Source organism: Anopheles coluzzii, chromosome 3, assembly GCF_943734685.1.
Source record: "Anopheles coluzzii chromosome 3, AcolN3, whole genome shotgun sequence".
NCBI lineage: Eukaryota > Metazoa > Arthropoda > Insecta > Diptera > Culicidae > Anopheles > Anopheles coluzzii.
In genome coordinates this window covers 82,706,910-82,730,901 of record NC_064671.1, presented here as the reverse complement: position 1 = coordinate 82,730,901, position 23,992 = coordinate 82,706,910, and the positions used below count along the sequence as shown (strand labels likewise).

Below are 23,992 nucleotides of genomic sequence, written 5' to 3'. Positions count from 1 at the left end.
AGACCCTGAAAATGTCCAGTTATTGTTACTTAAAGTGCCCACTCAAACTAAATAATTATCATGATTCGAGGTAGGTAAAAAGAGAATAAAACATATACATTATTATCTTCAGCAAAAAGGCAGGAGTATCCAAAAATGATTAATTCTGATGTCTAACTTTCATGACCTTTTTACCTAGCAGAGATCTCGGATCACAGCTGTTGTTAAGACTTGAAAATTACCAAATTATGACTGATATATATAATTGAGTCAAGATATCACTCTAAAAATTATCTTTTGTTCAGAGAAAACGATAGAATTACTTGCATCTGGCTGTTGCATCTTGATGTTGAACAATCTTCACTGTCAACTACCATTAAACTATGTTGAGAAGCCAAGAATTTGATATTCCATACGCAATAGTCGTTCTCGACCCAAAAATCCGCGAAACTAATTAAGATGTTAATGTAAAGTTCTTATGTTCAAATTAAAATTTCTTTGAACATTTCGGATTCATACAACAGACCTACAAATTTCATCCTAACAGCAATGTTTAATCATACCAACTATTGCAATGTTTTCGATGACATCTTGAATATGTCCAGGCTATTATCAAGATCTGAATTTCTACTTGACTCGATGTCGATCCATGGTTCAAGATGCGTAGCTCTGTTGCTAGTTGAGCCAATAGTACTAGGAAATAGGTATTCCAATAGAATTAATTTCAGTGCCTTCTAATATAATTAAAAATTATGTTGGAACAACATGACCATTGCATGGAGAGATTCATCCTTCAAAAGCCATCATCATACTAGAATTATATAACAATTATCATTCATGGACAACAATTCGCAAAGCATAAAAGTGTAATTCTATGACAAACGAAATCAAAATCTCCATAACTAACGTCAATGACCAATCCCAACGACTCATCAAATGAAGACAACCTATCTAAACTGTTGTAATTAACGCTGGAAAGAATCGTTTGCGCTCATCACGATCGCTTCCCAGGAAGTATGCTGTTGGTGACCCATATGGCACTGACCGACCGGGCCCCGGGTAGTACAAACGCGCCTGATAGCCGGACAAGCTGATAGTGAAACGAGTGCACGCGATAAGCCTAGTGCTAGTGGCCTCGGGCTGTACTAGCTACTGTGTGTGTGTGTGTGTAGTTCTCTATTACCGCCCATCTGGCTGCGATAAGAAAACGAGAAACTGCGCTTAGAAGTTGTGAACGTGACTGCATGTATACTAAAGCCAGTAAAGAGCCAGAGTTGATGCTGATGCGTTTCAAAGACAGATCGCTTCCAGCGCTAAAGAGCATTACAGCAGCTTCACCGCAGCACGCAATGATGTAACTTGGTTCCTCCCATTCCTCTTCACCCCTCACCCCAACAGCGATCTGTAATTGTAATTGAAGCTGCCGATCGAGAGGGGAGAGTGAGAGCGGCGTGGCCGGCAAAGGGTGTGGTACAATTTATTTGTTTATTTACTTTCGCGTGCTCGCACTTATCGCACGGCCAAACCTCCCCAACTGCGTACACGCGGCCATATTGTTGATGTTTGTCAAGTTAGCTGCCGTCCGCCGCCGCCGGTGCCCATCGGTGCGGCTTATCAGGGTGACGGCCGACAGAATGGCTGGGGTTGTGTTCTCGCGACTCCCAGTCTGGCCAGGCCGAGTGGCCGATGATGAACGGCCCGGGAACGGGTCGCCGCGTTCTATATGAAGGATGGATTCTTACTCTTGCGCTCAATGTTTGCGACTCCTGCGCCTCGCCCCAGAGCTCGCTTTAAACAACCAGCCCCAAATCAAACACTGTTGCTGCTAAAAGGGGTTCGGGGCGGAGGGATAAAGGCAGCCTGCGCGACCCATCGCGGCCGTACAGTGGAGCGAGAGTTGAAACGATTCTCATGTCAACCATGGCCGCACGACACCGCACCGCGATAAGATAGCAGCGGGCCCGCGAAAGCAAATTGCTCTGACAAAACACACGAAAACTGTCGTGCACGGCTTTCTGCCCGGGTGACATCCGACACCATCTGACCCCCCCCCCCCACTCCTTCCCTGGGGAAGGGGTGAAAGAGTTCGGATGGGTGGCCTTAAATGCGTTGCGCTTTTACTGACAAACGTGTTCGCGTTACTCGCTGAAGGGGGAGAAGATGGGAGACAAATTGTCTGCGACATCATCTCTTCTTTTACCGGTTTTGTTTCTCAAAGTCTTTCCCCGATTGTCTTTCCAAACTCCCAGTGAAGGATGCGAGTAGGAGGAGCGGGTGAGAGAGAGATCGAGGGAATGGATGTAACTTTTCCTTGGCCGCGTGGAAGTAAAAACTGGTGGCTTTCCGCTCCAAGTGCGACCGGGCGTACCGGAATTAGTTAGTGCGATTGGTGAGAGAGCAACTCGATGTCACGTAAACACCGGAAGGAAGGCTCCATTTGGGGGGAATGTGAACTCGTTACACCACACTGCGGTGGTGTGACTTTGGGCTAAAAACAATGCTAAACGAGACACAGAACCGGGGTTTTATTTGTATTTTCTTTGACGAAAAAATAAAAGAAATCACTAAGATATGAGTTATGCAGCGATAATGTAAATGTTGTGGATATTGATTTGATGTAGTACAAAACTTTGTTCTGTCCGACAGCTTTTTATTATTTTTATTTATTATTTTATTTTATTTCTGCACTTCTGCACGATGTTAGTGCAGATTTAGGAATTAAAAGTTAGTAAGCTGAAGCTGATTAATTCAAATTTCTACCTTTTTTGACAAAATATTAATGGTTCAGCAAAAGCAATTAAAACATGCATGAAATAGGCAAGAATCTTGCGGTTGTTTGGCGCACGGTTTTTTTTCTTATTATTATTTCAGCCATCAACTGTCAACTTCAATTCGTTAATAAAAGCTGGTTAGTATCGTAATGCCTCCAATTCTTAGATTATTTAACAGTTTCACAAATAAATCTTATGTTACAGTGATACTCCAACCAGCTCAAGTTCATTTCATAAAATCCAAATTCAGCATTATCCAATGGGTGGCAGTCAATGACAGATGATTCGATTTGATATAGTTGAATATTATTCTGTAGACTTGACACATTGTTTTGTATACAAGGAACAGGATACACACCACTAGATAGAATGTTTTATTAGATTCAGCTATTAAAATTCTTGGATTTATTTACTAAATCTAATGTACTACTCTGCATTAATAATCTGTTAATGACATGTTTTAAGTTGAATTACTGAAGCATCAAGCTGGAAAACTGACCATATCGATCTGTGTCTATAAAATCCAGTCTGGTAAGGCCGGTCTGGTGGTACAGTCGACCACTCGTACGACTTAACAACATGCCCGGCATGGGTTCAAGCACCGAAAGAATCGTTGATACGTAAGACAGACTATCCTGCTATGGTAATAAATAAATCACTGAAAGCCAAGCCCACTAGTGGGACAAGCAGACACCTTGACCGACATCGATTGTTGTGCCAAAGAAGAAGAAGAAGAAGAAGTCTGTAAAAAATGCATGCAATTAATAGATTGCATTTTCAAAACTGAAAGGAATTTTTTTTTTGTTTATTATCATAATTCTTATTATTTTGGCAATTATCATATTTGGCTTAATTCTAATTATCATATTTTGGCAAGTACTCGTTCTAAGCTGATAAAAGGCCCAAATCATGTTAAGAGGGTTGTTGAGCACAAACAATTAAATTCAATTTATACAAATTTAAATTTTGAATATAACCTTATTCATAATTTGTTTGAAAATAGTAGTGAGGAAAAATTGGAAGAATTCTATGAATTGTATTGTAAACCATGAATTATGACAAAAAAATGTTAAAATTTTGTACAATTCAAGGTAAAAAAATAATAATAAAATCAATTATTACTTATTCAATTAAAGGGCTCCTACTCACACTACAAATTCAGTTATTTTATCATATTTGTATCTTTGTTCAAATAATGTTTGTGCTTTTATTCAAAGGATGTGCGCTTGGAAAACAAATAATATGCGCTTGGAAAATAACGAAACTGTTTGGTACAATTGCTACTGCAAATTATCTTTACTTTAATTATTGTAGAGAACTATTTAATTTAATCACTAGAATGTTTTACGCAACCTTTTCAACTTAAATAAATTCTTCATTGATTTTTGAGTGTATTTTTTCCACATTTTTCATTTTTTCTTAGTTTAAATCATCACTAGTCAAACAGCTTGCAATTGATTTCATAACGTTTGAACCGGAAAAAAACTCGCTGAAATTGAACGTCGATTGCTAACCTAACTACCGTTTTAACCAAAGCAAACAGAAGGGTAAAAAAAAACCTCCCAACCCAACACACTCAATCCCGATCGATCTGCATATTTTCAATTCCAGGAAGTGGCACAGCCCAAAGACACGCCACCGAATCACCTGATTGGAGCGGTGAAAAAAAGGCACAAAAGCAAGCAAACGAACCAAGCAGAAAATCAGACCTCAAAGGGAGCAATAACAACAGCAAACAAACAAACAGAAGAAAAAAAAATCGCCCAGCTAATAGAATAACCCAACGGCAGAGGAAATAAACAACGGCAGCGGCAACAACAAAAAATGTGCAAGGTGTTAAGCACTTCAAAGCCGGAGACGGATATGGTTGGTAGGCGCGTGGCCCGAACAGCCGATTGCAAAACAAACGTTCGATACCCCGACCGGGAAGGCACACGCGATGGACGGCTTTTCCCGTTTCGCAACGCCCGAGGGGCCTGTCGCACAAACACACACACACACACCCCTTTTAGGGTTTCCCCCGTGACATTAGCAAACGGTTCCTGCGAGGCCTGCTCCAAAAATAAAGCCATCGCGAAACCCTTTCCGACCAACCGCGGGACACCGAGGGCAGGTCGCAAAATGGGCTGACAGTGTCTTAGTCACCGTGGCCGCCGCGGGTTGACCGATCAGGTGACCGTGAAGGTGGCATGATGACCGATCACGTTCCGATCCGCATGGCAACGCGCCTGCCGCCGTCAATCGAGTGAGAAGAAGCGGCAAACACGCACACACACACACACACACCTCCGGGTGGGCGTTACCGAGGCGCATCGGCCAAATCCATCAGGCACGAGGAAGGAACAGCTTTCGTTTTCCTGCTTTGCTGCTCCAAAATTATCCATCCAGCCTTCCGCCACGGTTGCTAGACGGATGTGCTATGCTTTTGCAACAAAAAAGAGAAGTTTTAAAAACACCCAGCCAGCCAGCCAGCAACAACGGACCACTTTGCCGAATAAACAGTTTTAACATTGGGTAAGAAACTCGATGACTAAGCGGGGCAGACGAATTGCAGCCACTCGGGCGGTGATGGTTGTTGCCGACTGTTTGCTGCTCACTGGCCCGTGCTGGGGCCTGCATCGCTGACTGATGGGAAGGTGACCATGAGCGATGAATATTGCACACATGCGTGCGCGATGCAGGTGGGGCCTATTTAACCGGAGGATGTCCGGTACCGGTTACAGTGCGGAAGGGGCTCACCCTCGGCTTTGTAAGTGGGAGTTTATTAAGTAGCTGTTGAATAAATAGTCTATTGCACATTTAATGCAAGCTGTGGGTCACAAAGTGCACTCTTGGTGGGCTTCATTAGCTGATGCATTAAGGCATCTTTGAGCATGAGATAAAATAATGAATCCACCTTGCTGGTGGACTGTTTCTTCATGATCACATCAAATTGATAGAGATTTAAGAACAAATTTAATTATTTGCATTTACTTATTATTTAATGTTTTATACGAAAAAAAGCAAATTGATTTAAAAGCACGATTAACATCCCACTGTGCTTATTGAAATATGTTAAAATTAGCTGTTGCTAGGCAAACAGATTTACAATTTGTGATGGAACAGGTTTGCACTAAAAACATATTTAAAACATGAATTGCTTGAAAAGCTAAAACAAACAAAACATTTACAAAAAGTGTAATATGAATAAATGTTAGATCTTGACCAATGATAACGGATGACAGTTTTTTCATACTACAACCTTATTTGCAGGAACAAAACGTTTATTGTACAGTCTGTTCCCGAGTTACGCGGTTCTCGACATACGCGGATTCGGAGATACGCGGTTTTCTAAATTTGACATTTATGCTAACAAATTGAACCCTCCAAAAGCCAGAAATATTATAATTTTCTGCACGAATCATATCGAATAAATGATAAAGTGTATAAAAGTACTAAATTAAATAAAAAAAACTCCGAGTTATCAATAGTATTTTAGTTAAAAAAAGAGAAATTCGACATACGCGGATATTCGAGTTACGCGGATTCGTCGGGAACGCAGACACCGCGTAACTCGGGAACAGACTGTACTTTCAATTATACTATCCCAAGAGACAGCACACAATATTTTACTCCTGTATCAGTAGAACTCTTACCATGATGACCAAAAAAGTGAAGAAACACTTTTCTGCGTGCACGATCCAAGAACGGCGTTTAAAACGTAGCGTTTAAAACGGACTCTGTGCGGTAGTTTGTGGACATCCTATAAGCCTGTTCCAGCATTGGCAACATCTTAGCACTAATAGACAACAATCAGAGCATCGCAAAAAAGTCCTGTTCCGAATGGCCTTCGACCCTGAGCAACTTGAGGTTCCAAAGGATGCTGACAATGAAGATCCAGGGTCGATCCAGGAGGCATCGGACCTAACAGTGCAATAGTACCTGGAGAACATGAACAAACATATCAGCGAGCAGATATCGCGTCCACTGACTTCGCAGCGGTAAGCAAAGGCGCCAAAATTCAATAGTACGCAGACTGATCTAACATCCTCCAGTTGTGTTCCATCGCACACAATTTTATCCCAAAAACTTAGAAAACATTGATCAAAAATCGAAGGTAGTCCTTAAAACATGTCTACACGCATGTCTTCGTCCGACATGGTGTAAATTCGTCAGTTGTTCGGAATTTTCGCAGCCCGCAATGTCATAGATTTCATTTTACAAGTAAGCTTTAATAATCAACTTTCAAAGGATGTTCGTGAACAAAAATATCACGCCTCTTTTTTCTACAGCCAACCGAAAAATCCTTACTTTGAATGCAATAGTTATGGCTTGAGAAATCTAAAATTTATAACCACACCAGCAACATGTGACAAAAAGTAAATGACTGGTGTAATTACGGGGGTAATATTCTAATATTATAACTAGAATAATATATAATATTTTATATATTATGTGTTTTTAATTATATTTTATTTTCTTTAACACTTGCTAAAGAGCATATACAAGATTTTGTTTATAATATTTGGATATAATTTTACCTCCTATGTAAATCACTTCAGCAAGTCTATTTTAGTGACATTTAATGAAGGCAAATTAGTTATTTTAACGACGCTACCCGTTGTACGTATACGCTTGTTGCATCTGTACACGTGAGCGATATAAAACAATTAACCTTGACATCGAAACACCTATTCCATACAACAATCTCAAGAAGGTGCCTTTACTGTTCGATGCCATTTATTTCAAGCAGTGCAACAAGCCTCGCCTGGATCTTATCAATCATGCAAGCGTTCCCCCCATTCGCTCTCCCTGGGCCGCAGGGGCCTAGGGGTGGGACCCACTTCTGTCAACGCGGATGCATACAAAAGTCGCTCATCTGGAGGGCAAGACCCTGGAGCGAGCGCGAGATTCATGGTCAAGGTGGACCACACCGGCCCCGTTTCCAGTGATAAAACCGTGCGCGACAGATGACGTAGTCGCGGGCATACTCGCTGACCCTGGTGCCGGTTTGGTGATGAGACAACAGAGGGGAAGGGATTGTACCGTACCGTGTATTTCCTGGGCCCTACTGATCTCTATGTATGAACGGTTGTTTATCGCACAGACAAGCAACGAATGCACAGCGCGCGTGTGTGTACGTGCTAGTGATCGCGTTTCTCAGCTTCTCGCGCTCGTCTGCCAAGAATCGGCTCCGGAAGGAGCAACATAGGAAGATGTGTTGCTGTGTAGCCCAGCACTAGCTCCCCGTCGCCTAAGTTCGTGCCGATTGAAGGTCAGCCGGTTTTTGTTCCCCGATTCGTCTCGTCCAAGCCAGATTGGAAAGCAAAAATTGGCCCTCGCTAGTTTATGTTTCTTGATCCCCATCCACCACCCCCGTACTACAGCTGTGTCACCCCAAAAATGCGATGGAAAGTCGGGCTAGAAAGTCCATCGCGTGTTAGTTTGTGTATGCCAGTGTGTCTTTGGACCAGTTGGCAACGGGCCCGGGCACTGTTTGGCACATCCAATTGGAAACAGCTGATGATGACGGCGACAGCGACGGCGACGGAAAGCGAAGGCTTGCAGTTTGTAGAAGCGTGTGCAATAATTCTACCACATTGCATCAGCATTTTGGCCGCGTTCTTGTGTAGCGCGAGAGCGTTCTCACACTTGCAGTGGTGGGGTGGGGGAAACAGGGGCACACGTGCGCTCCGGCGCTTAAACTCTCGCTGGCAACTCAACCACAACCACTTTCTAGGTTATCGAATTGGATCGATTTTGAGGGTTCTGTGTCCCCCGCCCCAACAACCCAGCCCCGCGAAGCTGGCGAAAGCGATTTTCCTGCCCTGCAAAAACCCTGAAGGCGAAGGTTTGCGCTGTGTCGCGCGTTCCGGGAAGCGACCGGCCGATGGGGGGAGCTGTAACAATAACAGTGGCCTCGCGCGTGTGTGTTTTCATTCCCTCTTTGTTTTATTGGGAAATATACTTTCCGGACACGGGAAAAGGGGAACTTCCTCGACAAATTGATTGATGGCAGCAAAAAATTTGTTTCAATAAAAGAGTTTTTTTGTATTGCAACAAAAGGTGCAGTGTGGGATCGATTGGGAGTTGTCAAGGGACGCGCTGAGGCGTTGGAAAGTGCTGATGGAATAATACGCTTAAACAGAATTCAAAACATAGAGAGGAAGCTTACTGTTATGGTTGGTAAAGCTGTGGTCAAAATCTGTTTACGGTCGAATTCGAACAACTTCTAGAACAATTTGTGCTCCCTTATAACCGAGCTCCAACCCCGGCCGTTTTGAGTCATAAACGACCTGGACCTCCAAACAAATGTAGAATTCCCGTACGTCATCAACCGTCTCAGACCCGAAATAAAGCTTTGGGGAGGTTCCCTTCCTGGGTTTAGGTTTCATGTTACAAAGTTTAAACGTCATCAGGCAATGCAATCCAATTTGAGGTTTGCAATTGCTTTTTTAGAAGTACACACAAACACCACAGTCACATTCGCTGATGTCTCTGTTCCGCTTAGCTCGCTTCACCATTTCGGGAAGGTTCTCCCTGTCCGGAAGAAAGCAACACCACTCACGGGCAGCCCTGGGAGGGGCAAGGATGCGAGTTTTAATGAAGGATGGATTTTTGGACGACATTAAGCCTCACCCCGAATGCCGTTAAGAAATTGCTTAATCTCATTACATCCATCCAGCTAATCCCACAGCATCGATTTCGTAATCCCATTTGAAGGTTTTCCGTTTGGTCGTTTTCATACATTTTTGGTGTTGGCTTTTGGGGGCGACGACTAGACAAACCTAAATTCTCAAAGAACAGAGTCCCTCACAGTCATCATACTTGGCACCTTCGGGCAAAGCAAAATCGATCAAACCCAGGTGTTGGTATATGCAGGAGGGAAGGAAGAGCTCACGTCCACTAGTACCGAGCAGCCCGAGGCAGGCAAAAATAACATTTTACCTCGTCAAAAACAACAACAAATCGGGACGAGTGTTTCCCTTTGAAGATCACATAAACACACACAGACACACATTCACACATAGTCTTAAGGGGCCACAGTCGGTCTTTGCAAACTCGGCCTGTACGCTCACCCAACTCCCCAAGCCACCTCGCGCCACGCGAGTAAATAATTAGATTTTCCGCACTAATGAGATCACCTTCAGGTTGGCGGCTTTCCGTCTGGTTGTGCTATTTTTTCCACCCTCACAACACACGGCAGTGCCTGATGTTCCTTTACATATGTACTTGTTTCCTTTATGTCACTGTTTTTTTGTCAGGTCCCTTCTCCGGTTTTATTTAGAACCTTGTCGTATATGCGACTTGTTCCTGTTACTTTCTTTTTCGCTAAATGTACTTACACACACACACACAGAACAGACTATTGCCGTCTGTCGTCCGTACACACATTCAATGTGTCGCTAAGAGGCAATGGCTTTCATCTTTTTTTGTTTTGTGGCTATACAGCGTTTGCGTTGGTGTAGGTTTGTAAATTTGCAAAAAACCCGACCGCTTGCATTTCCAAAAGTTTGTGGCAACTAAATTCGGCTCACTCGCTTCATTAGTGTCAAAAATTAGCGGCTTCCTGTGTGACGTCGATCTGTTGCTTTCTTTTCATGTATGAAATGGAATTCCGGTGAACAGCTTTGACGTCTGCGTATCCCCTTGCCGCAACACGTCGGTGCGGTGTGGATGAACGAGGAAAACGTAGTTCGCGGTTCGCTTCAACGAAACCCGTGAACGGTGCCAGAAAGTCTAGAAATATGTTTAAACAGATTATTATTGATTTGCGGATGATTTTTCATTCTAGTTGGTTTATTGCTACACATCTACAGCAAACAGCTAGCGACAAACTAATTTATGAAATTTTATTTATTTATTCCATCGTTACGGGACGAAGTTTTGCAAATCTTAGATATTAATAAAATAATTAACAATTATTTAAAATTATCAAATGGTCGTATATAATTAACTCTTTGATTAATTCTATATTGCAGCTTATACATCATATACAGAAAGGGTCCCGTGGTACAATAACCAACTCGTACGGCTTGAAAACATATCCGTCATGGGTTCCAGCCTCACAAGAATCATCTCTTCGTAGCAAAGACTTGACTACTCGGCCACAACGTTTAACGTTTGACGAGGGAATACCTCTAACAGTGTTACGTAATTGATAGATGACGCCTAAACAGTGTTTTCTATTTATTGGATTGGATTTAATGATCAATTTTTTGTGGTTTTTGTGTAAGTTGAGACTTGTTCTTAGTGTGTTAGCTTATACAATGAATTTATTTGAGAGAAGTTATGAAACCAATCAGTGCAATGACATTAAAAGCTCATTGAATACAATCTGTAGATACAGTTTATAGCTAATTTGAAATATAAATGTAAATCTTTTGACAAAAAAATATAAACTTAGGAACATTTATCCAATGTCTCTTTACAGACTAGGATAATACTAAATGGCTTTGTGTTTCTCTTAACATTTTACCTCGAAAACAAATTCAACTCTTATAAAATTAACCTAATGAAAAATGGTTGTATCCTTTTAGGTACAAAGTGATTCATTTTGAAAACATTCTTAATCCATTTCAATGCCCAGCTTTAACATCAAAACGTTTAGAATGAAAAAAATCATAATGACGGAGAAGAACGAACGTTCTCTAAATAGCGATCAAAAATAAATCAACTCATCTTTTCCCTTTATCTGCCAATTAGATGAGGCACGGAGCTGTCCCATCCAAGTAATAAAAACAGAGCAACATCTTCACATTTAGCATTTCATTATCTGATTAATAGCTTCGAAGATAAAACGGAATGGGTAAGCATCAGGAAATAGCATTTATTAGCATTAGCTGGGGGTAACGATGAGAGCACACACTAAGCATCAGAGCTAAGTTCGTCATGTGTGTGGTTGGTGCAGGTTGAATGGTAGCGGCGGGAGTTGCTATTTTGCATTTCTGTATTATTTCTACCTCCTACAACACTCTTTAATGCTTAACCATAGCTAGCGAAATCTTTCTTTTTTTCTCTAGGTTTGACCAGTTCTACCAGTTGGCAGATGTGCGTCCAACTAGTTCAACCTCCTCCTCAGCAGCAGCAGCACCATTTGCGTTGACATCTTGCCAATGTTAATTAGCGTACCAATTTTCTACACAACACACAACAACAACAACACGACGACGCGAAAAAAGAGGAATAGTTAGTTCGTTCCGTTTTTTGTTGCTTCTCTATTGCTACAATTTGTGACATCACGACCCAAACGTGAAACAGTCATAACGAATCTAAAGAGCATGGTAAGATGAAAGATTTAATCTACTGGATGGATTGAGGGCCCAGGTGATGAAGATAATTTTCCTTAAAAAACAACACGGACGCGGACATATTTGTTGCCATGTGTCTAAATATTAAATTGCGGGAAAACACTGAAATTGATACTTTTATGATGATGAGTATGGGTTGCTGCGCGTATCTGTCACTCATGTGCTAATTTGTTACCTTGTTCTAAAAATACAATACACACTACTGGCTTTACCTGTTTGCTAATCGGATGATTTCAATTAGTGAGAGTACTGGTATTTCCATCCCAAGGGTGAATCAATTTCAAAACAAATATTGCACATCTTTGCTGGCTGTTGACTGGTTTCATTTTTATTCCAAGGATCAAAAAGCGGACATTGCATCATCTTGTTTTCAGTACCGAACGTGACTCGCGAGAGCACGGGATTTTCACACAAATGGTGTCGGGTGAATATTTACCGTCGAGATATCGGCCACCGAATGGAAGGTGTAGGTTCGATGCTAATGAGGCCGTGTTTAGAGATGATTTGTTATCAATTAACATGAATTATCGTTGGAAATTTTCCCTACCATCTGGACCAATCCGGCACCGGTAAATGGATGTGAATGTGCTCGTTTTTGGTGGATCTCGTGAGAACGTGTTCCATTCGCTACAATTATCATTGAACGATTATCAGTTCTGAATATGAACTTCAATGGCCTTGTAGGGCCGTGTAGTCAGCATTGTTGGACATTTGATCTGCTGTTGAACTGTTGATGAGTATGTTGTACTATACTATTAACGTAGTTGCTACACAGTCTGTGACGGTCTTGGTCATCAAAATAGACCATAAAATTTCCTAAATATTCCCATGAAAGTTACCATATTTATTTTAATCATAAATCATATTGCAAGTTATTCTTAAATATTTGTTATAATATCACCAACATATAGGAATATCGCTTTTCCTGGAAATGGAATGCATGAGATCAGGAACAACTTGCATTGTCATTAAGTGTGAAGTTTACCCGCAGTAACTCTGTGAAAACATTAGAGTCACAAAGTTCAACATGACAATTAATTGGAAAATACTTATAACATACATTTTGAAATACTATAGCACAAATTTGCACAGATTGAAATCATAATCAAATGGAAAATGATAACTTATCATTTTTCTACAATTATAGAAAACGTAACAAACAGCCAATCGAATTAAGTTTGCAATGCGCAATGTAAACAAATTTGATTTGATTTTAGCTCTGTTCAAAACAATGTATATATGATTGTTAGTGAAATTTTGAGTCATGCAAGCTCTATGAATTCTGTTTCTTTACAATTATTGAATTTCGTTCCCAGTTTCATTCTCAGAGTCTCTTTGCATTCAATATTTCCCGGATTTTTTCTTTACACAAAATTTATTGAATTTTGTGTAAGTTTAAGATCCAATTCCATCCTCTAGCTCTAGTCCCTATTTGGATGACTGACAGCGCGCCCGATCCATCTCAATCTGAGCCACAGGTGTAATATTTATCCGTGTCCTGATTCCAATCTAATATTATTCTTCCCCAAGGGTTTTGAATTTGCACATCTTCCGATCCCTGAATTAGGATTGGACGTGGGGCTTTTCCAATCGTTACTGTTCTCTTCTAGTAAGGCTAGCTAGCTTATGCAGATGTATCAGTTGATAATAATGATTTGAAACAGTTTAAGGAATAGCACACAATAGTTTAAGAAATTGCCTGCCAACAAGTACCAATATTATAATGCAGGTAGAGTTGATCCAACAGGAATCATCCAAGAAACTCATTGTTGTGGAAATTATGATTAGCTTGGAGCAAATGATGTTACTATCCCACCAACAACCAAAACGGCGTAAATATCGTGCACCAGAATACCGATAAACGCAGTTCCACAAACCGATTTGCCAAACCAAAACACTATCGCGGGAAACCTGAAACGTGTTGCCTTGAAGCAAGCTAATCGTGGAAAATAATGGTCCCTCTTACTTCCCCATGCCCTCCCTATCCACACTTGCCAAAGTTTCCGTGGTACAGGTAAAAAATAACAACCGCAATCCTGATAGCCCGATATCACCCAGATCGTTCAACGCTTCCACCCCGGCCCCGGCCAATAGCAAAGGTGTGATTTTCAACACCATTCGAAACCGTCAGCAAGCGCGGAAAAGGGTTCTGGCTGGGAAAGGTGGTGGTGGGTGTTGAAAGTATCGGCCCCTCTGTCCCGACTGGGTAGGGTTGGAAGTGGTCTGCGGATAGGAAGGCACGACGGGCGGTCATGTTGACAACCCTCGAAATCCCATCTTAGCCACCGCTACCGCGCAAGGCCACGGTACGATCGATCAGCAACAGCAGCAGCAGCAGCAGCAAATGGAACTCGTAAACAACGGCTCTCCCCCCTGGAATCTATGCGCCACCGTTCCAGCGTGTCCATCGTACTCGGTCGAAAACAAACTGATAGCCGATTGGAAGGAGGCTCATTCGTTTAACTCCGCTTCTTCTGACTCCTGTTTGCCTTCATCGCACTCTCTCACTCTCCAGTACGCCCGATTTCGATTTCACACAATTTTTATTTCAAACAAATCAATCGTTTAAGGGGATGTTTGCTTGCCAAGGTTCCAATCTTAACCGAAAATCCGATTCCGGAGTTGTTTGTTTGCTTCTGCCGGTCCCATTTCCACCCGTTTAGCCCCGGTAGCTTCACTGCATTCGATGAATGGACGGAAGGAGAGAGAAAAACAACTACAGCTACTACTGAAAACGTCCAGAAATCGTTCGAATAATGTGCGATTCCCAGTTGTTTACGGCTTCAATTCGTGGTGCTGAGCCGCACACGTCTGTGCCTCGGCACAAGGTTACCGTTGTTTTGGAGATAAAAACATATTTTTTCCTTAACGCGAAAGCTTCACTGTCGGGAAATCGTGGTTTGACGGGGCGCGTGGTGAATGTGTTTATTGCCCTGGGAAGGTTACGCACACTGCTGGTAAATTTCCATTAGCAGACCAAAGCTGTATCGGTGAAGCGAGGTGAGGAACGGATCTCCTTCGATGTGCGACGCGTAAGTGATAAATTGTTCTAGTTGTTTTATCCGTTTTTGCCGTTATAAACAATGTGGACGCATATGGACCATATGGACGTATGGATATGGACTTTTGGACGCAATTTCAGATTTTATTATATCAGAATGTTGCAAATTTAATATGGCACAAATGCTAAAGAACGTTCAAACATATTGCAAGACTCTTACAGTCTACACAACAAAATCACATGGAGCAAGAGATTTCAATGTTTTCCACACATCGAATTGGAAAACAAAGGTTTTTAAATACAATCTATTACAATTTACAATTACAATTTAAATACAATCTAGGACTAACACTTGATAAGTTATACTAGGACCAATAGTTAAGTTATTTTTTGAATAGATGAGATATGCATAATGATAGCAGGTACAATAAAAGAGAGCAGCTGTTTTTCAGGAGCATTTGCCTTTCCTGGGTGAAAATATTCCACCAGAACGTTTGAATGAACGTTAGTACCTAGTGAACATGAACAATCCTATTAGGAAGCAGAAATCGCAGCAATAACGCCAAAACTCAATGCGATAATTTCAAACAAATTCGGCTAAATATCGATACGGCACCTTTGTACACGAACCAATATCCCCAGCCACGTCCCATCGAAATTTTCTAGACCAAGATGATGCAAAATTTGTACTCCAACAATTTTGTCGCGAAAACTGAGGAGGAATTGAAAAAAAATCGAGGGAGGTCTTCAGAAGATGCCTGCACGCACATCTTCGTTCGTCTTAGTGCAATTTCCGGATAATAGACAAAGGCTTGCAAGGTCGTAGCTGTATTTTTGCAAGTAATCTTTAATATTTTTATTTCAAAGGATGTTCATAGAAGTTCTAAAGTGAACTTTATGTGACGGGAAGTGACACCCTTATCTGACACGAGCAATTGGAATCTTATAGGATTTACAATTGAAACTATAAAGATATCGCCGACGAGGTGAAGAATAGGTTTAGATGAGGGGATGTCCTCCAAATCTTTAGATTGCGGCACATTCTTCAGGAATTTTATGAACACCAGAAATCCTTTCGAATTGAAACTAGCCTTAAATAGATTTTTAAACCAATTCTGCAACGATATATCTTCTATAAAAATGATGGACTTTAGAGGCACCATGTTTGTTCAATTCTTTAACTTTATCTGTGACATACTCAAATTACTTTTAGAGCTGTCAAACGTTTGTTTTAGGCTTATGCAATATGCACCAATAACAGAAGGCTAGAAACATTTTCTGTGATCATAACTCGATCATAATGAAAACTAATCTATTCCAAACCTTCCAGAGGCGTTTAATGTAGTAGTTAAACTAGACCTATATCAAACAGGTCAGGCTCATGCCAACATCTAATTTAAGCCATTGCCTGAATTAAATCAATCATCAGCCTTGGACCGTATGTTCATTGGTAGACGCTTGGTATCAAGGATAGTTAAGCACCACGTGAACCATAAAGAACAAGTGATCCTTTTGCCATAGAACAGTTGAAAAATATCATGTAACAACTTTTTGGTAAGCATTTACGTATTTCGATGCATTAAGATTCAAGAAATAAAGATCACAAAAAAAGCTAATATCCTCTCTCCAACGTTAATATAGCTGAACCCAGCAGTGATTACTCGCCGACCAGGCAGGCAGTTCGCTTTATGGTGCTTCCTTCTCCATTAGGCACGTAATAAAGCAACGTCTAGCATTGAGTGCATGTATTTGCACAGAGTACGCGCGTTATCCTTCGGTGCCATTTTTCCCCGCTAACTAACTAGCAGCACGGAGTGCATTTCAAGTGTAGTGAGCTGGGCAAAAAACAAACAAAACTGCACAAGCACAGTGAGAACAGTAACAGTAATGCAAAAAAGCAAACACCGCCCAGCTCCGCACGCGTTCGAACGTGACATACGGAGGATGATTTTTATTTAGTTGCGTTTCCTTTTACAACGCGGATTGCAAAATGCAAATGCAAACGGTTGGAGGGCTACTGCTCTCTGCGTGTATGAAGATGAAGAGATTTTTTCCATCTCTAAGCTGCCGCGGCAGCGGGCAGCATTACTGTGCAGCATTTTACAATAGCTACTGGAGATTGGTGTGTGTGTGTGTTCGTTCATTTTTTTCACCCACTTCTGGTTATCATATCCCTCGCTACTGACGCGTGGATGAAGCTTGAGCACACATTTTCCATCGTTTTCAAAGCCTTCGTACGTTTTTCTCTTTTTTTGTTATTTTTCTGTACCATTTTTTCTCACCCCTTGCCACCCAAAGGATAACCATAATCCTTTAGCAAAGGCTTACATTTGATGGGTTTGAAAGCGGAATGAGATGTAGAGGAGGGGAAATATCGCTCGCTTTTACACGCAAGTATGCTGCAGCTCGTAGTCGACGCAGCCTTCACGCTAATCCGGAAGGATAGCGAACGGACCGGGGGCTGGGTGGCTCGTTTTTCAACGAACCTCGACGTTTTTTGACTACGAGCACTCTTAAGCCCTGTCGGGAGAATGTAACGCAGCACAGCTATTACACAAGCATTCCAAACGAACAAATGGCGAACAAAAAAAAAAAACACGAACGATCCATGCCATCCATCCACAGTTGACTTGTGGAAAAGCGTCCCATTACACTGACGGTGGTGGGTGCAAACTCGATTGCGCTCCATCAGTCTTGGTGCCGAGGTAACACAGTAAGCGGTGGCAAACGTTTAGAGCAGGATGCCCTCAGCTCCAGTCTCTAGAGCGTTTACAGGGAGGATACGTTTGCATGAACTGTTCGTTGGGTTTTAAATGTTAAAAAAACCAGACACAAAAACTCCAAACCTTTTCACGTCGGATGGATGGATTGCCGGTTGGGCAGCAAATTCGACCGATTATCTAAATTATGAAAACGCTTCGTGAGGGGTTTTTTTTTCAACCGCCCTCCCATCGTTCTTCCCTTTTCATACTCTATCCCTCTTTCTCTCTCTCTTAATCGTTTTCGTTTGGTGCACATTTCCATTTTCCAACCTAGTCATCGGTGCACCATTTATCACAAAAGTCAAAAACAAGCCTCGGTGAGGAATTTTTGGGCATTTTATCTTCTTCTTCTTCTTCTTTTCTTCCGTTTCATTCTCCCTTGCCCATTCTTCGGCCGGGTTCGACATGTCACGGGCAGTGTGTCTCGTTTTCCATTTTGCACGCCACTACATATCCTTTTTCTGAGTAGGGAAACGAATCAGACAAACATGTTTTGTCCGTGCTTTACCGTGAGTGTGATGATCTAATGTGGCAGGGATGAGGTGCACGGTGAGTAGAATAACACGACAGGCTACACAACATGTTGACGTCGACGACGGTGATGATGATGATGCTGACTTTTTTAAGTTGAATCTCCCGCTCTTACTTTCTGTCTTTCTCCCTTTCTATTATTATCTCTATGCAACATATTTCGGTTGAAGGATCCTTCTATTAACGGATGGTTTTCAACTCTTTTGCATCATTTATACGACACATGATAGTTGTAACGGGCAGCCTGACGTATGGAAGGATCTAGACATTGTATGCTTTGGGCACATGGTTGTAACATTGATAGTAAACTTTTTTTGTTATTCTTCGTTAAGCGAATTGACATTTACGTTTTCGTTTACGTTTTTGTTAGTATAATATACATGATTTCTCTAGCCAACTCAACACGGAAATCTTCAAAATATCCCAATGAAACATTGTAAAATGTTTGTCGAACGTACGTAAAGCAACCAATAACAGATCATTCGAGTTTCCCTTGTTATTGTTGAAATGTATTTTATGGGATTGATTTGTTGGCTTATAGAGCTGGCTAGAGAAACCCTCTAATATCATAATATTCAAACGATTAAAGAGAAACAAAAAACAAGGATGACAAACAACTGGAAAATAAAAACAAGCATATATCAACTTATGAAATCAAAATATTTATTCTAAGCAGACGCAAAACGATGTAGCTCGCCAATGTAAAAAAGGGGGAATCGGATGATCTGAGACGACCAGAATTCATCTAACATCTGACTGAATGTTAAATCTTTACGCTGAACACATATTTAGCTGCACCATTACACCATTGCACGCAGTAAAGAGTGATTGTTGGACATTTTCTCATAGAACTTTTAGCAACATTGTAATTTTATTTATCTACTATCATTGCTTTCATTGTCTGGCGTTAAGTTGCGAATACCATCAGTGGGGCCCTTTCACTTTGTAGTTCGTAGGCTGAAATTTCAGCCTGTCAGCTGTTTGCATTGTATAGCAGTTTTCGAGCAGCTATCTAATTGAGTATAATATACAGGTGGGCTTATCCCAAGGTGTATGAATTTAGAAGGCTGATTTTTATCGCTTCTGCTTCTGAATGAAGATTGTAAGAGTGTTTAGAGTATTCGTCAAGCCTCCAAAAAGCTCGTTGGAGCAAAAGTTTTCCCTCGTTCTGTCAAAAAGTGATTTTCAAAATTGGTTATAAAAAAATGCTATGAGACCACCTGGACTACATACACTTTGATTTTAGATTCCACCACCTGATCTCTTTAATGCACCTTGGGATAAATGTAAACAACACCGTGTTTTCGAGCAGGTACTCGAATCTAATTCTAGCTTTGTGGCTAGAATAATCTAGACTGAAAATTGTAGGCTAGTTTTTTGTGTGGTTTTGTATGGAGTGTTTACATGATTTCAGCCTCTAACTGTCAAACTCCATTCAAAAAACTGACTAGAATCGTGAAGGCCCCCAGTGATTGAAATTAATTATTCTAGTCTGTCGATCGACTGGCCGACATGTCCAGTTAGCTTAGCTCAGAATGTAAAGCGAATATTTCTCATGACAACACAAGTGTAATGTGTAATTTTGTTATCTATGCACAATTGTCACAATTCAAAGTAAGATCAATTTTATTTGTTTTGGATCGATTTGCGTCAGTGAGTTTTGCGACCATGTATATATTTACGCTCAATTTTGTTTATTGTAAATGTGTTTAGTTGAGTGTAATTGTATGATGTATCTTCAACTATCTCTATTCCATTCTTTCTCCCATGCAGAATGCATACTTCCGAAAATTCAGTTTTCAATATGCTATCAAGTTAGCCATTGGTATTAACTTGTGCGTGTGTGTGTTTTTTGTAGTTCATTATAGCTATTGATTACTTAGTTTTTCAATCCGTATCTTCACATATTCTGTATTCATTGCGAGTAAACAATCTAATTCAAAGGAGACGATTAATACAAAACTACTCCATGCAAATATAAAGGTTTCAAATTAAAAGACGCATATAATCTCGCATACAGTTTAGATGATTCTTACATCATATAACATATTACATCACGCAAGATTCTATCATACACCCATATCATATTCGATCAACGTATTTGGCTTCATATCACAAACCATTCCCATCTAAAACCATACCATTCTCTCGCTGTTGCTCGGTTACCAATCCCTAAATCCAATCGTTCATCTCTCCCGGCGTCACGAACCGAACCCATACCCATGAATTTCAATCTTCCTCAACAACAACAGCAACAGCAAAACCCCCTACATCCCACATCCTACGCGGTCCATTTCCGGTTCATCTGCCGAAATGATTTTAATTTTTAAAAAGCTGTCGATATCGCACACCACAGGAGCGCGTGTGTCAGCTGATACACGTACACTCACACGCACTGGGTGAAAGGATCCGTCCTTCTCAGCTGTCAGAAGCAAAACGGACCTGGTCCTGCATGTTCTGCCACGTTTCATCTGTCGCCTTTTTCTGCTCGCTGATGTTCTGGAGCTGAACAGAAAAAAAAGGTGTTCCGACACAGGGAGGGCGCCGCCGTCGGTTGTGCCGTACAGCCAACATCAAAGAGAACAGCACACATCCTCTTCCTCGGGATGTTTCCAACAGTGCCAACATAGGCATCCAGACGGGCATTTATGGTTGTTTTTTTTTTGTTGTTGGTGAACATACGCGCACGCATTTGTCCTTCCTTGGAAACGAAAGCCATCGGTCGATGTTGTGAAAATATGATAATTGCCGTTCGAACGGTGCACATCCGTGACAGAAGGTCCTTTCGGGGCGCTCTCTTTCTAGCTCGGTCTATCACCGAACCAGGAGGAACCAGGTGCTTCGGTGGCCTATCCGCCTGATCGCTTCCCGCTCGGAACGTGTCCGTGGTGAAATAGACTCGGTCCTCAATTTTATTGCACCTACGCACGTATCCCAACGACAGGCACGCACACACGCCACACGGGGTGATCCGGGGTTGATTGGTGGTGCAATATGGTGACGAGGCTCTCACTGCTATCCTCTTCCGGTTATGCAGGTGGACACAGCGCCGTGTGGTGAAGGATCAAGGCGGTGGGAGATTTTTCTATTGCCAGCATAATATATTCATTTCCGGTTAGCTAGTTGCTCCAGCCCAACCAGTCAGCTGTCCTCGTTCTCCCGACCCCATCAGTGGTGAAGTGAAGGTAGCGAATGCATTATGGCATGAAAATTTTAACAACAAAAGCGCAAATGACACCGTATGTGACCAATGCGTGAAGAAACGTTGCCCAGTTGCCATGTTGCGCATGTTTGAAAGGTAAAAGGTGCAACGAGCTTTCCACACAGCCACAGAAACGCTCACCGCGATGACAAATTGTAGTTACAAAGCAAATAATAGTAGCGTTAATGGGAAGTGGTACTCATTCTGCACCATTCGCTTTCACATTTGTATTGTTTTTCAAGACTTTTTTGAAAAGAACATTTCAATCGACACGTCCCTAATGGCTCACACAGCGTGCAGTGCGCGTCGTGGCACGTGGGTGTAGATAATTTCATTCGCAATTTATGTTTCATTTCCTTTTGCAGTAATGTAATTGGTTTGTTTCTTGTTTGCTTTGTTGTGTGCTGTTAGTTGTAGCAAATGACATGGCGTGATAGGTGTGCATAATCATTAGAAAACAGTTTTGATTAAGGTACATTGTCATTTGCTTATTTCGTACATTGCATTAATGTTATTAGTGGATTGAATTGATTATTTTCAATGGTTTATGATTATTAACAAACATTTAAGTAGGAAAAAGCTGTTTTAAAATGACTTTAAAGACTTTTTATATCATTTATTGTAATTATGCACCTATTAAATTAATGTCGTTTAGTTCAATAATAACACATTGCTTGCAAATAAAACTTAAATAATAAAAGCCATTTTCAATTCATGTATCGTAGTGCATCGATATACGGGCATTGAAGACATTTTTAGCATGTACAATTTTTTTCCTTATTAAAATTTAATTCACCAAACATCTGTGTAGTTTACATTGCTAACAAAAACCTTCTCATTTTGAAAAAAAGAAGATATTTCTTATATTTACTCGGAACAGTGCAAAAAATCATAAAATTGCAAAAATGTTTTGATTAATATATTCCAGACAGTTTGGAGCTCATGTTTCATACTGCGGTCGTTTTGATTAAAAATTCGGATATTCTCAAAATTTGACAATAATCTCCACTCTCACATTACAGAATTTTAGATTTAAAACTAATTGTAATGTCCGCATACTCAATTCTAAGCGCCGGTGTCTTCCGATCCTATACATTAGTTTCCCACAGTGTGCATCAATTTTTGCCTCGAAGGCATCGGTTTTCGGTTCTTGAAGGAATCATGATAAATTCACAAGGTGTTTGAGAATATTCATGATTACTGTAATTTTACAATAAAAAAACACTTAAAAATGTGTAATTTGACTGTTTTATTTTGTTTGTGAAAAATATGATGAAATTTAATAAACTCTTAAGACATTGTTATTACTTTAAAATACATTCGAACGATTCCACACCGCACAAAAAAAAATCCAAAATTGACATAAAATCGTTATACTTCAAATTCTTTCAATTATATTAAGAACTGCCTATCTTAAATTTAATAATTTTGGAACAGTTTCTGACCAAAAGTTAATTTTTGTAAATAAAACGATTTACTCACAGTCAAAAATGCATGCCATTGAGGGAAAAAAATGATGCGAAATATCAAAAATGTATGTTTTGGAGGCAGAAATTGTGACACGTTGTCAAAAATTGGGTGCCTTAGTGATAAAAACAGGCGATTTAGACTCAAAACTTAGTGGCAACGACTGTAAACAGGTATTTATTGTGAACATTAATACATTGTGAATATTATGATAAAACACTGTTACTCTTCCGTTCACAACTTATTCTGGAAAAGATTCCAAAGTTCTTCAATGCATCTGCTTTGGAGCCTACTAATATGATATGCCTAATATGCCTACTGACCGACATCAAATTCGTTGTTACATCAGAGCCTATTAAAGATCGAACACATTTTTAAATGACTCTAGTACATCTGGTCAACATGAAGCAATAAAAAGCATGATGAATGTCCGAAGTTTGAAGCTGTTTGTAATGTGAATTAAAACGGTAGTCTATTTCAACAATGATGCTTTGTTTACAAGTGAAATATAAAGAATAAAAGCTGTTTACAATGGGACATAAAGATGCGGATTGAGTTTTGTTTTAATCCTATCAGGAACTATGATATTATCAAACTAATGCGTCAGGCAAATAAAGCCTGTTCTTAAGCAGGACCCAATACATAAGCTGCTTAAGCTAAATTGGCGATTTGATGATGGATGAAAGGAGAGTTTTACTAAGGTCAAGGTGGGTTTTTTGTTTCATTTTGTATTACTTAAATTCTATGCAATAGTTTTATTGCGTTTTAGTTCATGTGTTACGTTCTCGAGAGAGCATCCTACTAAAAGCTATCCCTTAACCCCCCGGAAGTACCATTTATGAAACAATGAATCACACATGTGTGGATCTATTGATGGCGAAGCAAAAAACAAAAAGAAAACGCCTCTCTACGACAGCATCCTTTCGCCCGGAACTGAATCGTTACGTCCACCGGAAATTGTCAGCATTATGAATTATGGGCCACACAAT

The 23,992-nt window shown here is 40.7% G+C and overlaps 1 long non-coding RNA gene across 1 annotated transcript; it reads left to right on the top strand.

Annotated features, from left to right (window-relative positions):
* Positions 1–520: 520 nt before the first annotated feature.
* On the top strand, positions 521–5,964 carry LOC125907375 (uncharacterized). Its single transcript, XR_007452595.1, has 2 exons — positions 521–4,297; positions 4,362–5,964. It is a non-coding gene; the product is annotated as an uncharacterized LOC125907375 (long non-coding RNA).
* The last annotated feature ends 18,028 nt before the right edge of the window (positions 5,965–23,992 follow it).